The sequence below is a fragment of the Dermacentor variabilis genome, unplaced genomic scaffold (genome assembly GCF_050947875.1).
Source record: "Dermacentor variabilis isolate Ectoservices unplaced genomic scaffold, ASM5094787v1 scaffold_13, whole genome shotgun sequence".
In the NCBI taxonomy this organism is placed as follows: Eukaryota; Metazoa; Arthropoda; class Arachnida; order Ixodida; family Ixodidae; genus Dermacentor; species Dermacentor variabilis.
The window spans coordinates 39,185,612-39,200,223 of NW_027460291.1; positions in this window are offsets into that span (position 1 = coordinate 39,185,612).

Consider the following 14,612-nt stretch of genomic DNA (forward strand, 5'->3'; position numbering starts at 1 on the left):
AGTCTCTGCTGTCGGCACCACAAACCTATTTTTGTTCGCTGCAGAACAAATGCCTCACCCTACAATCCCGTCTTATACGAGCTGATTGCATCCTATGCCTACAAACATCATATTTTTGTCCCATTACGCAATTTTCTGCCATCCTCGGCTGTGGTTCTCTCTCCTTGACATCCATTCTGTCATGCTTATGTAATCACCTGTTATGAATTGGCAACAAGTGATCGAATACGTGCATGGCGTGCCTGCCGATTCCTTTTTTTTTCCTTATCTCAACTAGCATATCAGTTGCCACGGTTTACTACGCCACTGTCTTCCTGCCTTAATGCTATCTCCAACAATTTTTGTTACTTTGCTTTCTGCACAGTCCTTGACATCTCAAGTTTCTTTGTTAACCTCCGGGTTTATGTCCCATATTGCATAACCGGTAGAATGCAATGATTCTAAACTTTTTTCAAGGATATTGGTAACGTGGCGATCACGATTCGGTAATGCCTTCCATTTGCTGTTCAACCCATGAAACTTTTGTATGTTTCCTGCTTTATAACAGTAGCTGCTATTGATATTTCACCTGGATAAACATACTCTTCCATAAATTTTGCTTGCTTAATGTCACTCATGAATTTCTGTTTTCTCACCAAGTTAGTGAAGGTTACCTTCATCTTTTCCATATTTTCGCGGGCCCACTTGCATGTAAAAGCACAAACACTCATTGGTTCTCACTGCCTTCTTTAAACTGCTGGACATTCAGTTCGTTACTACGAAAGTGACTTAATCCGTGCACTCTTATTATGCTAAATATGAAACAGTAGAAATATACTTATCTGCAGTTTGTCGATGTCTCCTTCACTGTGTTGGTAGCGAGATCTATCGTCGCCACCACCTCCTTGTCGCATCGTAGCTATATAGGCTGTCTGCCTTTTGCCCACACTATGTAATGTTCGTGACGCTCGCAGTCACGCAGATTGGAGGAACTAGGCGCACTCGCAGAAGCAACACCGGACAAGTTGTTTCTTCAGCACTGCGTCGTGAACAGTAGGTGTGCGTTGCGATCTGTAAAATCGCCGAAGCTATTGGGAGTCTTACGGGGTGCACGGCAAGATTGCTGACGGAGGAACAGAACTATCCAAGAAATAGTGGTCATCGTCGAGCCTGATCACTAAGTCGCGCACTGCAAGCTCGTTGTACGAGTTTGTTTACACTGGGCCTCTTCGATGTTTAGCCGCCATGCTCGCCCGATGAATGTATGTGATGACGCCACCACAGCGTTCCCTCGTGGTATAATGCGAAGCGTACTAAATTACAAATTAGTCGAATACACATTCAGTGTACATCTTTTAAGCTTTAAAATGCTTTTAAACCACGTCAAACTACCTAATAATATTGTACTAAATGCGTTTGTTTTATAACTCGCTTGTACATGTAATGCACTCGGTGGAACGACAAACAAGTGAAAGAAGGCACGACCATGCACCGACGGTATGATCACGTGAGCCCCAGTTTGTCGACCGCCCAGAAGGCAACGCCCAAGGAACGATAGCCAGCCAGAGTGAATCTAGATAAACCAATGAAACTGGAGGCTTGTCGAAAGATAAACTGTGTCTCGGTACCATTCGTGCTTTCATCTTGGGGTGTCGCCAGAGCTCGTGAAGATCCCGAGTTTCGCCAAACTCGGCGTATCCTGCATAGCACCCCAGTTCACGTCCATCTATTCGCACCACGTCCTCTGATGTCGACGCATGCTGCTGTGCGGGTCGATCTTCACACGTCGATGTTGCGGCAGTACTGGGAAGTCTGGCGAATGGTTGCAAGACGCGTCGGCTTTTGACCTGCTCGAATTGTCGGCACTCTTTGATGATAGCGTCAGCTGTAGAGCAGATCTTTCTCGTTAGCAGATTAAAGGCGTCGTCAGAAATTCCCTTGAGCACAAGCCCTACCTTCGCAGCTTCTGTCATGTCGTGATGGGCTTTACGACAAAGCGCCAGAACGTCCTGGATATACCAAACTATGGGGGTTTGGGCACAAGAGGCCAATTCCGGCTTACCGGCAATTTTACGACTGGCTGGTTTGCCAAACAACTCTGTTAATTTCACTTTGCATTGGACCCAGCTGGTCAGCTCCTTTTCATGATTTTCGAAGCACACCTTTGCCGTGCCTCTTAGGTCGAACTACAGGTTATCTAGCATAAGCGTAGGGTCGCATCTGTTGATTCCACTCACACGTCCGTACATAGCCACCCACTCTTCAACGTCGGCGCCATCAGTCCCGCAGAAAGTTTCGGGATCGTTGGGTTGCACAACAACAGAAGGGGACAGGGACGACCGATGGTGACGTTGGAGGCGGCAACAACTCTGATACCGAGTGCTCACCGTCATTCATGGTGAGGACAGTGATGCGACGTCCACTACGGAGCTCCGTTTCGAGCCGTGGTACCCCGCACCTCCCACCAATAGGTTACGGGGATGTTGCTAGTATAAGACTGTATTTACAATGTATATACAAGCAGAATCAATGGGGTTAAAGTGGCTGGCTAGTAACAACACGCAGCAGCCAGCGTCTCACGATCTTCTTCTTTCTCTCTCTCTTCTTTCATCCTTCCGTAACAATATGTCCTCAGTGTAACGAAGATAGGTGTGGAGTTTTAAAGGATAAGATTTCAACAGCTCTGCTCCGAGCTGTCCCATGAACATGTTAGCATACGTGGGAGTGAATGGTGTTCCTATGCTTGTGCCGAAAGTTTGCTGGTAGTGAATAGAATTCGAAATTCTTGAGCGTGAGAACTAGCCTAAGGATCGACAGGTAAACTTCAGTAGTGTGCGCTTGGGGATTGATTGCGAAGGATTTTGAAATCGCTTCAGTTTTCAGCCGTTGGTATGTTAGTGCAAAGGGCAAAACCATCCAAAGTTACTAGAATAGCGCGATCGGAAAGGATTTGGTTGGTGTTGAGACCATCGATAATTCGAAGGAAATGCGGCGTTTCTTGAACAAAAGATAGGAGGGGGGTGGGGACGTTTGACAGCGGGTGAATTGAGAATTTAGCTAGTGACTGGGGGGGGGGGGGTTGCTATTAAACACTATAGGATGACCTGGCATTTCTGCTGCAAATATTTCTCCTACAGAAACCTTATGTATTTTAGGAAGACGATTAAAGCGGGCTGCTTCTTTGTTCTTGGGCATCATAAGCGATATTCAGACTGCGTGACTAGTTCCATTGGCAGGAGCTCCGATTGTTCTTTGAACAACATTTCTGTAGTCTGATGTTGGGTTAGAGTCGAGATTTCTGTAATGGGTGTGGTTGCTCAGTTGTTTGGAGGCCTCATTCGTGCAGATTTTTATAGGCCAGATTACGATACTTCCGCCTTTGTCTTATGGTTCTGTTAGAATATCATTTCTTGCCGCGAGTTCTTTAAGTATTTGGTGCTAAGCGGAGCGCAAATTTTTGCGTTTCCGGCAATGCCGCGTTGACTCTAGAATTTCATTTGGTGTAGGCTAATCTCAAAGTAAAATCTAGAGTAAACGCGGCATTGCCATAAATACAAAATCTCCAGGGAACTATTCACACAATATGAGTATCGCTTCATGATGGCCAAGAACAAAGGAGCAGGCCGCTTTTTTTCTTTTCCTAAAGTACATAAGGCTCCCGTAGAAGAAATATTTAGAGGGGAAATTTCAGACTGGCCTATATTGTCTAGTAACAACACACCCACCGAGTCACTCTAAATTCTTAAATTATCGCCTGTCAAACATCCTCACCACCCTCCCATCTTTTCTTCAAGACACGCTGCAATTCTTTCGAATCATCTGTGGCAATAAAGCCTACCAAATCCTTTCTGACCACGCTATTTTAATCCCTTTAGATGTTTCTTGCCTTTGCGCTAACATGCGCATCAGTGAAGTAACTGAAGCCGTATCGAAATCCCCAGTAGTCAATCCCAAACACACCTTCCTGAAGTTTACCTTTCCCTCCTTGGGTTAGTTCTTGCGCTCAACTATTTTGAATTCTATTGTATTCACTATCTGCAAACTTTGGGCACTAGCATGGGAACAGCATTCGCGCCCACGTGTAACAACATTTTTATGGGACAGCTTGCAGCAGACCTGTTGAAATCCTACCCTTTAAATCTCCACACCCATCTGCGTTACATTGATGACATACTTATAATATGGGAACAGGGCACAAGCGCGTTAGCCGATTTAATTAGCCATTCCAACCACTTTCACCGGATTATTAAATTTACTGCTCACCACTCTCTAGTGAAATCAACTTCCTCGACACGGCGGTCTACATATAAAATGGAAAACTGAGAACAACACTTTATCGGAAGCCTACGGACAGCCAGCAATATTTAGACTACAACAGTCTGCACCCACAACAGGGCAAGCAAGGAATTTTCGTCGGACAAGCGAAATGAACAAGAAGCAACTGCCGCGATGACAACGATTATACCCACCACCAAAATCACCTCAAAGTGCCCAACATTACCAGAAACAAACTATCCACAACTTCCTCTCGACATACCTTATGACGTCGCGTCAAGATTGGAGAGGCAGTTGGAATTAGCTAAGAAACAGACTACACCAGAATCTGACAGACCGCCAGCTTTTACAAAATATTCTAATGCCCTCCCAAGCCTAAACAGTATCCGACGTAAATACCCCCCAATATTATCAAGTAACAAGCGTCTGAGAAAAGCGTTCCCGGATCTACCAAGGGTTGCCTATCGCCGTAACAGAACTATTAAAGACATGTTAGCGCACGCAAAAGTCAGTCAACATCATTCCCCCGTAATGAAAGCATGTAGTCGCCCTAGGTGCAAAACCTGCTGTCACCTTTAAAGTGACATTAAAACTAAAAGCACTGCAAATAGTTATACATACGAAGTTAAAACTAGCGTTACTTGCGCTAGTTCGGATAGGAATTATATACTTGAGTGTTCCTTCAGTAAGAAACAATATATCGGTAAAACGGGACTATCAGTGAACGTCAGGTTATACGGACATCGCGCGGACACATCCTAAAAGCTTCTCAAAGCCTTCGACGATAATTTCTATCAACCAAGTAATACCATTGATGAACTTAAACTCTACATCTTACAGTAAAATTTCCATTCTCAATGAGAAAGAAAATACAGGAGGAATCGTACCTCATCACTCAGTTGAAGACATTGCAAACAATAAGCATAAACATTTCAAAGGGAGCTTTAGAATCTATTCGCTATGCTAAACTTGCAATACGCTTTCAGGTAGCTGATCTTAGTTTAATCGAAGAAGGCATTTCTTCCGCCCTTCTTCACCTGAATACAAAAAAAATCATCTGAACCATATGATATTCTGAATATATTCTTTTTAAGATACGTGGAATGGTGTGCGAAATTTCTCTTCACCATTTTCAGTACCAGTCTACGTGAAGGTGACGTCACCAGTGATTGGAAACTGGCTAAGGTTATTCCTGGGCACAAATGCGGTTCTAATTTCCACGTTGCTAATTGCGGGCCAATCAGTTTGTCTACTGCGAGTAAAGTGATGACACTCGTTTATTAAACACATCGCCTCATGCTTGGAAGACAAACATTTTTTTCTGAAGCACAGCATGGATTTCCTTGTGAGTTCTATTCTGGAACACAGTTAATACCCACTAACAATGATTTCGACAAAACCTGTGAAAAATCAGTACAAATAGATGCCATTTTTCTAGACTTTGAAAAAGCCTTCGACCACGTACTGCATAGTAAGCTTTTACTCAAACTTAGACACATCATACAGAATGAACTAATTTTACCGTGGCTGGGATTCATACCTATCTCAGCACCAGCAGTACGTCCAGATATCCAGTTCCAGTTCAGCCACCGCTCCAGTATATTCATTAGTGCCCCAGGGCTCAGTCTTCAGGTCACTTGTTTTTCTTGTATGTTTAAATGACCTCAAGCTTGACTCTCCTACGCGGCTCCGTTTTTTTTTGCAGATGACTGCATAATTTATCCTACAATTCTTGCTTAAGCTGACCAGCCCATATTAAATAACTGCTTATGTACTGTTAGTAATTGGTGACAAAACCAGCCGATGACATTAAATGTCACGAAATGCAAAATGACCTTAACGCGAAAAAACAGATTCATTTAAGTATTCCTACAAAATTAATACCGCTTCTCTTGAACCAGTAGAGCAATCTAAATATCTTGGCGTAACGATCAGCTAGGACCGCAGTTCGAGCCCCCACATTAAAACGTAGTTTCTGTGGCATCCAAAAGACTGTGCCTAATGAGACACTGGTTAAAACATGGAACCACTAAAACAAAACTTGTACCTTATATTTCCCTCATGCGTCCCTTAATGGAATATGCTGACGTGGTCTGGGTTGCCCACACTGAAACGGATGACAAAAGTATTGAGCGGGTTCAGTGAGAGGCACTGCGATTCATACACCACTCCTGAGGAAGACAGATATTCATATCTGATCTTCCAAGCTGCTACAGTATTGCAACCATGCAATCTCGACGAAAAATGCACCGTTTGAATATGTTATTCGCAATCATTAGTAACCATTCCAAAATATAATTCCATACTTATATGCAGTGCAACAGAACGTGACAGACTCGGCTCAAACATGTCAAAGAAATTGTAATTCCACAGTGCAGAACCAATGCATACAAGCTGTCCTTCTGTCCAAGAATGATAGCTGACTGGAACAAGTTACCTTACGATGTGGCCACCTTGTCATCACTCGATGCATTTTTTCAGCAATCAATTCTAGCCAATAAGTTTTGTGCGCTCGGTTTTCCACTGCTATTCTTTTGACGCTTTATTTTCGGATTTCAATGAAACGCGTTCGTGTCTTGTTTTGTTCTTGCTTTGCTCCGCAGAAACTTTACTGTGCGCTGTCAAAAATAACCGTCATTTTGATGGCATTCTCCTCGTCAATTTTCACGAGCTGCGAGCGTCATATGAAGGAAACACTGATGTCGCTGTCAACAGAAGTGGAGAGAGCGACGAAACAAGTGAGCCAGAAAGCACGCGCGCTTCGATTGGCTTGTGTGCGGGATATTCGCATGTTCTAGTAGAGAGTTGTCAATACTAATAGTTTTTTAAGATTACCACTCCCCAAGAAGTAATCTTTGGCAGTCTCAGACTTTTCTTGTTCAATATTGCTTGAAGGCAATGATTTTTTGTTCCAAAAGGAAAAGCTGGAATTACAACACGAAGCCACAAGGATGATGGAAGCACGTTGGGAAAATGTAGCTGCTTTTCATTTAATGTGTGTAGTTGCTTAAAAAGTCGCTCTGTAAATGGTATACACTCTCGAGTTGTAAGAATCATTCACGAAGTTATTCAGTATTGAGCCTTATCTTTGGCTGCGTGTGGCCGCCTGCGCACCCCATGGTTCATATTCTCAAGGTATCAAGGGCTTAACAGACACTACTGACCATATGTGCAAAACCATGGGTGTTGCAGTCTGTCCTGTGATATTGAGCTTATGAAAAATTCCATAGTCTTCACTTCCGTCTTCCATGCACGGCCTTTAATACGAAGTATATATATATATATATATATATATATATATATATATATATATATATATATATATATATATATATATATAATTGTGTTAGTGAAGAAATAAGGAGGCTCAGCAGTGAGCAAGGTGTTAAAGGTATGATAAGTATGAAATCCTAAAGTACCTGCTTTCTCTAGTGGCACACAAGTTATTTTTTTGCATAGCTACCAAGGTGACTATGCTTGATGACGTAATCTGTACCGATTGATTTGAATTATCACGGGTTGGAATCTATCTACATCCATCTGAAACAAAGTGAACACTGGTGTTACTGCAACTTTGAAGCTCTGTTGATCAAGGTATGCTCTCAGCATGTGTAACACAATGTCTTTATGCAAGTTTTCGATCCACTTGTGTCGCTTTTTGCGTCAATGATGAAGATGAAATATTCAGGGTGCTTCATTTAAGCTGCACCAATTTTTTTAAAATTGCCTGTGGCACATAGCACAATTATAATCCCTGATCTAAACTACTCAATGAGGCGGCTATTATTTCCACAAGAAATCAATACGCCTAACTGAATAATTAACATAATTACGCTAATTAACTTTTCATTTCATTTTTACGGCACATCTTTCATTCTGCGAATTATAGCCGCTGAGTTCGCAAGGCGTATCCACTTGGTATGAATTCTCAAGGCTGAGCCAGTTTCGAAGTAGTAATTTTCAACATGTCCGACGCAATGCATGAGCGTTCCAGTTAACATTGCTGCACTGAATAATAGAGCGTTTTCCTCAAAAAGTTAACTAGAATTTCTGGCCCTGTTGCCAGACTGCAGTGCAGAATTTGAAGAAATATGCTCTACATTAAAGAATCCATTCAAATGTTCGTAATGTAAACATATCATATGTGAATCAGAAATGCTCTCAAAATTTTAGAACATTTAATGCACTACGCGTGCATGTTTCACATAGTCATGGAGCTCCTGTCACTGCTCCTTCAACTTTGCCTGAAGAAGCTTTTAACTGTCCTCATACATTTTGTAATGCCCAGTTCCTCTTGAGAAAAGATGTTGTTAGGCATGTTAAGCGACAAAATCCCTCTGGCGTTGCTACACCATGTTGTTTTGTCAACTGCAAAAAAGTGTTTTCGAATGCAAATTGTTTCACTTCACATGTAAGTCACTATCATCGTAGAAGTGGGTATCAAAGTCACTGTAGGGCACAATCTCATGGAGATGACCTCGCAACAGCTGCCAATGTGGATGTACCATGTACCAGTGTTGAACCATCATCTCCAGATGTTTCTAACTCAATTGTGCAGTCATGGCAGATAAGAAACGCTGCCCTGTTTTTATTGAAGTTAGAATTGTTTCACCTTGTACCATCATCCGTGCTGCAGAGTATCAGTATGGAAGTCCATTCAATGAACTCACAGACACAAGACTACATGCTTCATGCTATTGTTCAGATGCTTGAAGAACACAAGATAGATGATGAAATATCTGCTAAGATGCGGTCAGTACTGCGCAATGAAAATACACCTTTGAATCCAGTTGTTGGTGTGCTGAGAACCAAATATGTGCGGCGGAATTTCTACAAAGAGACTCAATATGATAGAGCCAACTGAGGTGATCTTCATGAATGAACGAAGCTTTCACTATGTACAAATTAGGCAATCTCTTACTGCTATGCTTTGAATGTCACTGTGCCACAAGCATTAACGAAGAGCAAAATTTGCGATGGCCAGTATCTTTCTAGCTTCAGCAATAGAACTCTTGGCAAAGATTCTGCCTATCTAAAACAGTACACTGGAGCTATTCAGGTGCTCCTGTACCAGGATTAATTTGAATTTGCAAATCTACTTGGATCAGCTAAAAAAAGCACAAAGTCTTAGGCATGTATTACACTGTTGCCAATCTTCCTTCACACTTTAACACTAAGGTACGTAACATCCAGTTAGTGATGGCGTGTTACGAGTCAACACTTGTGTAGCTAGGCAATCATGCTGTGATGAATGTGGTTGTCGGTGAACTTTAAGATCTAGAAAGCAGTTGAATCAATGTGGGAAATAAACCTTTCAAATGTGCCTTCGATTCTATTTTGGGGGACAATCTGCGAAGGCATGAAATTGGTGGCTTTACCGAAAACTTTTCAGCATCGTAATAATTCTGTCGGTACTGTGAAATTAAAAAGGATGACTTCGTTAAAGACCCTCATTTATTGGATCACCACGCTCACGTGGTATGCATAGGACTCGTCATGTGAGCATGGCCGGACAGGGCAGCATGATTTCGCAAAAGGATTCAAGTTCGACTCCTCTTTTACTACCTTGCAGTCTCTCCATGTTGCATCAGGATTACCACTATATATTGCTCATATCTTAGAAGGGGTTGCTGCATTTGATTTAGCATGGGTTGTTAAGCACCTTGTTCATAAAAGAAAATGGTTCACAGTCACACAGGTAAATGAACGAATCAAGAATATATCTCTGAGTTGTGATGCAGCAAGCAGGCCAGCCTCATTTGGGAATCACAAGAGCTGCAAAGTGTGTTGGCAAGCTGTTCAAGTCTATTACTTAATACGACTGCTCCCTGTCCTCATCCATGATAAGATCGTCGATTGTGAGGACGAAGTATGGGACTTGTACTTGATGTTAAAAATGATTGTTCTTATTATGATGTCTCCCAGACTCCGTGTTACTCCAGTTGAGGGCCTTAGGATTCTGACCAATGAATACGTCGCTGAAAGAGTCCGTACTTACGCACTGGTACCACTGAGACCTAAACATCATTTTCTGTGTCATTACCCTGATCTGTGCTATCGTTACGGTCCACTAGCTCAAACCTCGACTCTGCGATTCGAAAGCAAAGATTCATATTTGAAGTGAATTATTCGAGGCTCTCAAAACTTTAAGAACATCATTCTCACAATGTCAACGAAGCATGAAATGCATGAGGCCGACTGTAGGGCCGGAAATGTAATGTCTGACAATCTGCTCCAAGAAAGATGCTTTTACTTTCAGACTGACATTATAGATAGCAAAATAGTGAATGAAGTGCAATTTGCATTCCCAGAGCCAGAGCCAGTTCAACTCAGCCGGCGTCTAACTTGCAATGGTACCACCTACAAAGCTGGATCTGTCATCCTGTATTGCGAGTGTAATTGCTTAAAAGGAGTGAAGATTACATGGTGTGCCTCTGTTGGAAGGATCATTGCTTTCACTGGAACAGGCTGCTGCATTGAAAATGGGGTGGCAGAGGCCTTAAGGTAGTCTCATTCTCCAAACAGGATCAAGTGTGCGTAAAGTATGAACAGCTTGCTCATATAAGCTCTTTGAACGTGTTTGTCTGTGGGTCTATGAAGGTGCTCACTTTGAACCATAATGTTGACGTTATTCGTTGTGTCTAAAAGCATATGACCATTGTATTATTCTTGCACTCTTTAATAGTACTGTGATTTGCTTGAACAGCTTGTTGATAGGAGTTCTTTGAATGCAAAAGTTAAAAATACAGAAATTTTGGACTGGGAAAAGTGCTACAAATTTTACCGATGTGATCGTGATTACCGGTGTGGTGGCGGTGTTCTGCTGGCGGTTGCTGATAGTCTTGCTTCCCACGTAATTCCAATTGTATCCTCGCTTGAGCATGTGTGTGTGCGCGTGCTCATTGATTATCGCGAAATATTTTTGTGTCTGTTATCGGCTACCAACTGCATCATTGTCTTTCGGTAATGAACTGCACGATGTTTTCAATCAGCTGTTCAGATAACCAAAATCGCCCCTCTTCTTACTTGGCGACTTCAATTTTCCAGACATCAGGTGGGAACGAGACTCGGTTTCCTTGAAACACAAATCAGCTGAAAGCAAAGAATGTTTAACTTTTTCCAGGACTTGAACTTAACTCAGCTCGTTCACCTTCACACTCGCATAACTCCCACTTTCGCTAATATTCTAGACTTTATACGTAGCACTACACCAGACCTAGCTTCCGGCCTAACTCATTCACTGGGAATTACCGATTACTCTATAATTCACTTCATTCTTCGGGCAAAGGTTTCCAACAAGAAAAAAAACTTGGGTCATCCAAGACTACGGTAAAGCAGACGTGACTGGAATGAATGGGGTATTTCAGGTCTTTGCTGATTGGTTTTTCGCCTGTTTAGAGCAGCGAGCGGTTGAGGATAACTGGTTGCTTTATAAAAACAAGCTCTTGTCTCTAATAGATCGCTTTGTACCTAAAATGAAAGTTTCATCAGGTACTCGCTCTCCATGGTTTAATAACACGTTAAAGTACATGCGCAACAAAAAGAAGCGGATATTTCGACGCGCCAAATTCACAGCCAGAATAGACCACTGGTCTTGCTATCAAAAATTTAACAGAGAATTCTGTACTGCGCTTTCAAAAGCCAAGAAGAAATTCTTTCATAAAACTCTTCTTTTAGCAGGATGCGTTGTTGGGCAAGTTGGTTCATTGTAATAGGAAGCATTGGTTGCGCTTTCTAGACAATCACATGTAAGAAGACAGGACAGGCGCAAACTAACAACTAACTAACAGTTGTTAGTTTGCGCCTGTCCTGTCTTCTTACATGTGATTGTCTAGAAAGCGCAACGAATGTTTCCTATAACTCTTCCTTTGCTACTTCGTTCTAATCCCCCTAAGTTTTGGAGCATTATTAACGGTACTAAAAGGACACACATTTAGTTAATCCAATCTAATGTTCCAGTAGTTCAAAGCGAATGCCGCAATGTCCTGAACAATGTGTTTGTTGCTCATTTTCATATGAGCACCCCCACAGTATTTCTGCATATACCAAAAACCAACTTCTTACGGATGGATTCTATCGCTATTCATGCAGGTGGTGTCGAAAGGCTGATTGTCAACTTAAAATTGTCTTCGTCGGCCGGTCCAGATTGTATCTCGTCGAAAATGCTGAATTGTACACAAGTTTATTCTTCACTGATATTGTCAAAAATATTGTCAAAAATATTGTCAAAAAATATGTCTACACTGCCCTCTGATTAGAAGATAGGGAAGGTGGTCCCTGTGCATGAATCTGGTGATGTACATTCCCCCAATAATTACCACACCATATCTATAACATTCATTCCAGTACAAATCTTAAGCATATATTATACTCGCTCCTCATTGAATTCCTTGAGTTCAATTCCTTCTTGAGCATTCAACAGCATGGATTCCGTAAAGCAGTTTCGTGCGAAACGCAATTGCTATGTTTTACTAACGACTTCTTTATTAACGTGGATCATGACTTTGATACTGATTCCACATATTTAGATTTTGCTAAAGCATTTGACTCCGTCTCACATAATCTAGTTATCTTCTAGCTTAATCAACTTAACATAGACCCCAATGTACTTGCATGAATTAAGGAATTTCTTTGTGACCGTAGTCAGTATGTGACGGCTAATGCGTTCTCTTCACCTAATTCTGCCGTAACATCTGGTGTCCTGCAAGGGTCCGTTTTGGGCCCTCTGTTCTTCTCGATCTATATTAATGATCTTCTACTTGCCTTTGTTCCTCAACTGTCCGACTGTTTGCAGATGACTGCGTGCTTTACCAGAAAATTAAAAACCTTGCCGATTATCTCAACCTGCAACGTAGCCTTGATAGGGTATTTGAATGGTGCAGTCAATGGCTCATGACAGTTAATAAAACTAAGTGCAAAAGTATGCAAGTTTCTCGCCTCAGCACTAATAATTATCCGCGTACTTACTGCCTCACTAATCCATTACCATCTGTTGACAACTATAAATACCTTGGTGTTCACATTTCTTCTAATCTTTCATGGAATACGCATGTCAAATATGTAACGAACAACGCCAGTCATATGATTGGTTATCTGCGTCGAAACTTTTTTGATGCCCCATCGTCCCTTAAGTTAATAGTTTACAAAACCTTGGTACGTTCTAAATTAAAGTACGCATGCGCCATGTGGGATCCTACTCACACTACACTCACTCAAACTCTTGAAGCCATTCAGAATCGCGGAGCACGTTTCATCTTATCGAATTATTCACGTTATTCCAGTATCACATCTATGAAAAAAATCCTAAACTTGCCTGACCTTTCGTTGCGTTGAAAGTCATCTCGCCTTAACCTTTTTCATAATATCTATTATTATAACAACGAGCTGAAGGACGTTCTGTTTCATCCACCTCATTATATATCTTCAAGGGCCGATCATCGCTTCAAGGTGGGTTTACCTTCTTGTCGCACAAAATTGTGTAATGACTCTTTTGTTCCTAGAACAAGTGTCGCAAGGAACAACCTTCCCTCAACAAATGCCAGCATAACTGATGGCCACACGTTCAAGATTGCTTTACAAGCCTTGTAATACCTTTTTGTTGTTAACTGCACGCCTTGCCATTTTCCCCTACTCCTTTCTGTAGTGCCTTTGGGCCCTGAAAGTATCTTAAATAAATAAATAAATAAATAAATAAATAAAAGTGCCTGTGAGTCTAAGAACGTGTTGACTCTCAACCATGGTGCTGACTTTAGTCATTCTGTGTAAAAGCATATGACTGTTGTATTGTACTTTGTGATAGTATTGCGATTTGTTGATAAGTGATTGGTGTGGTATTGTGTCCTTGTATATCAAATAGATGAAGTTACCAATTTCAGCATATCTCTTTTTGTCAGAAAATGGAGTCAATCACGTCGGCAATATGGAGACTAGTCCCCGAAATTCCTGATGAAGAACTTTCAAATCTCACCACTTATCTAGAGTCAATGGGTTACGAACATGCGAAGTACCTTGTTTATCGTGATGCTGAGGATCGTAAACCTCATCTGAAATTGTATTATGTTAGGAAACTCCTCAGCGGAGTGAAGGCCAATTGAAATTTCTGAGGGCCGAAGTGAAGGCCCTCAGACAACATAGGAAGAAGTTCAGTACAGGCAGATGCAGCAGCGACAACCGAAAGCGCTATCGCATCATCATCAATCACTTCTCACAGCTGGAAAGATGACTTCCAGGTCAATTGGACTGACCTTCCTCAAGAACTTCTGAAGGACTTCGAAGAGGGACAAAGGCCAACTCCGCAGATGAGGCGCTATCTACTGAAGGTGCTTGGGGCATCGGTTGCAAAGTTTGATCCGTCGCCA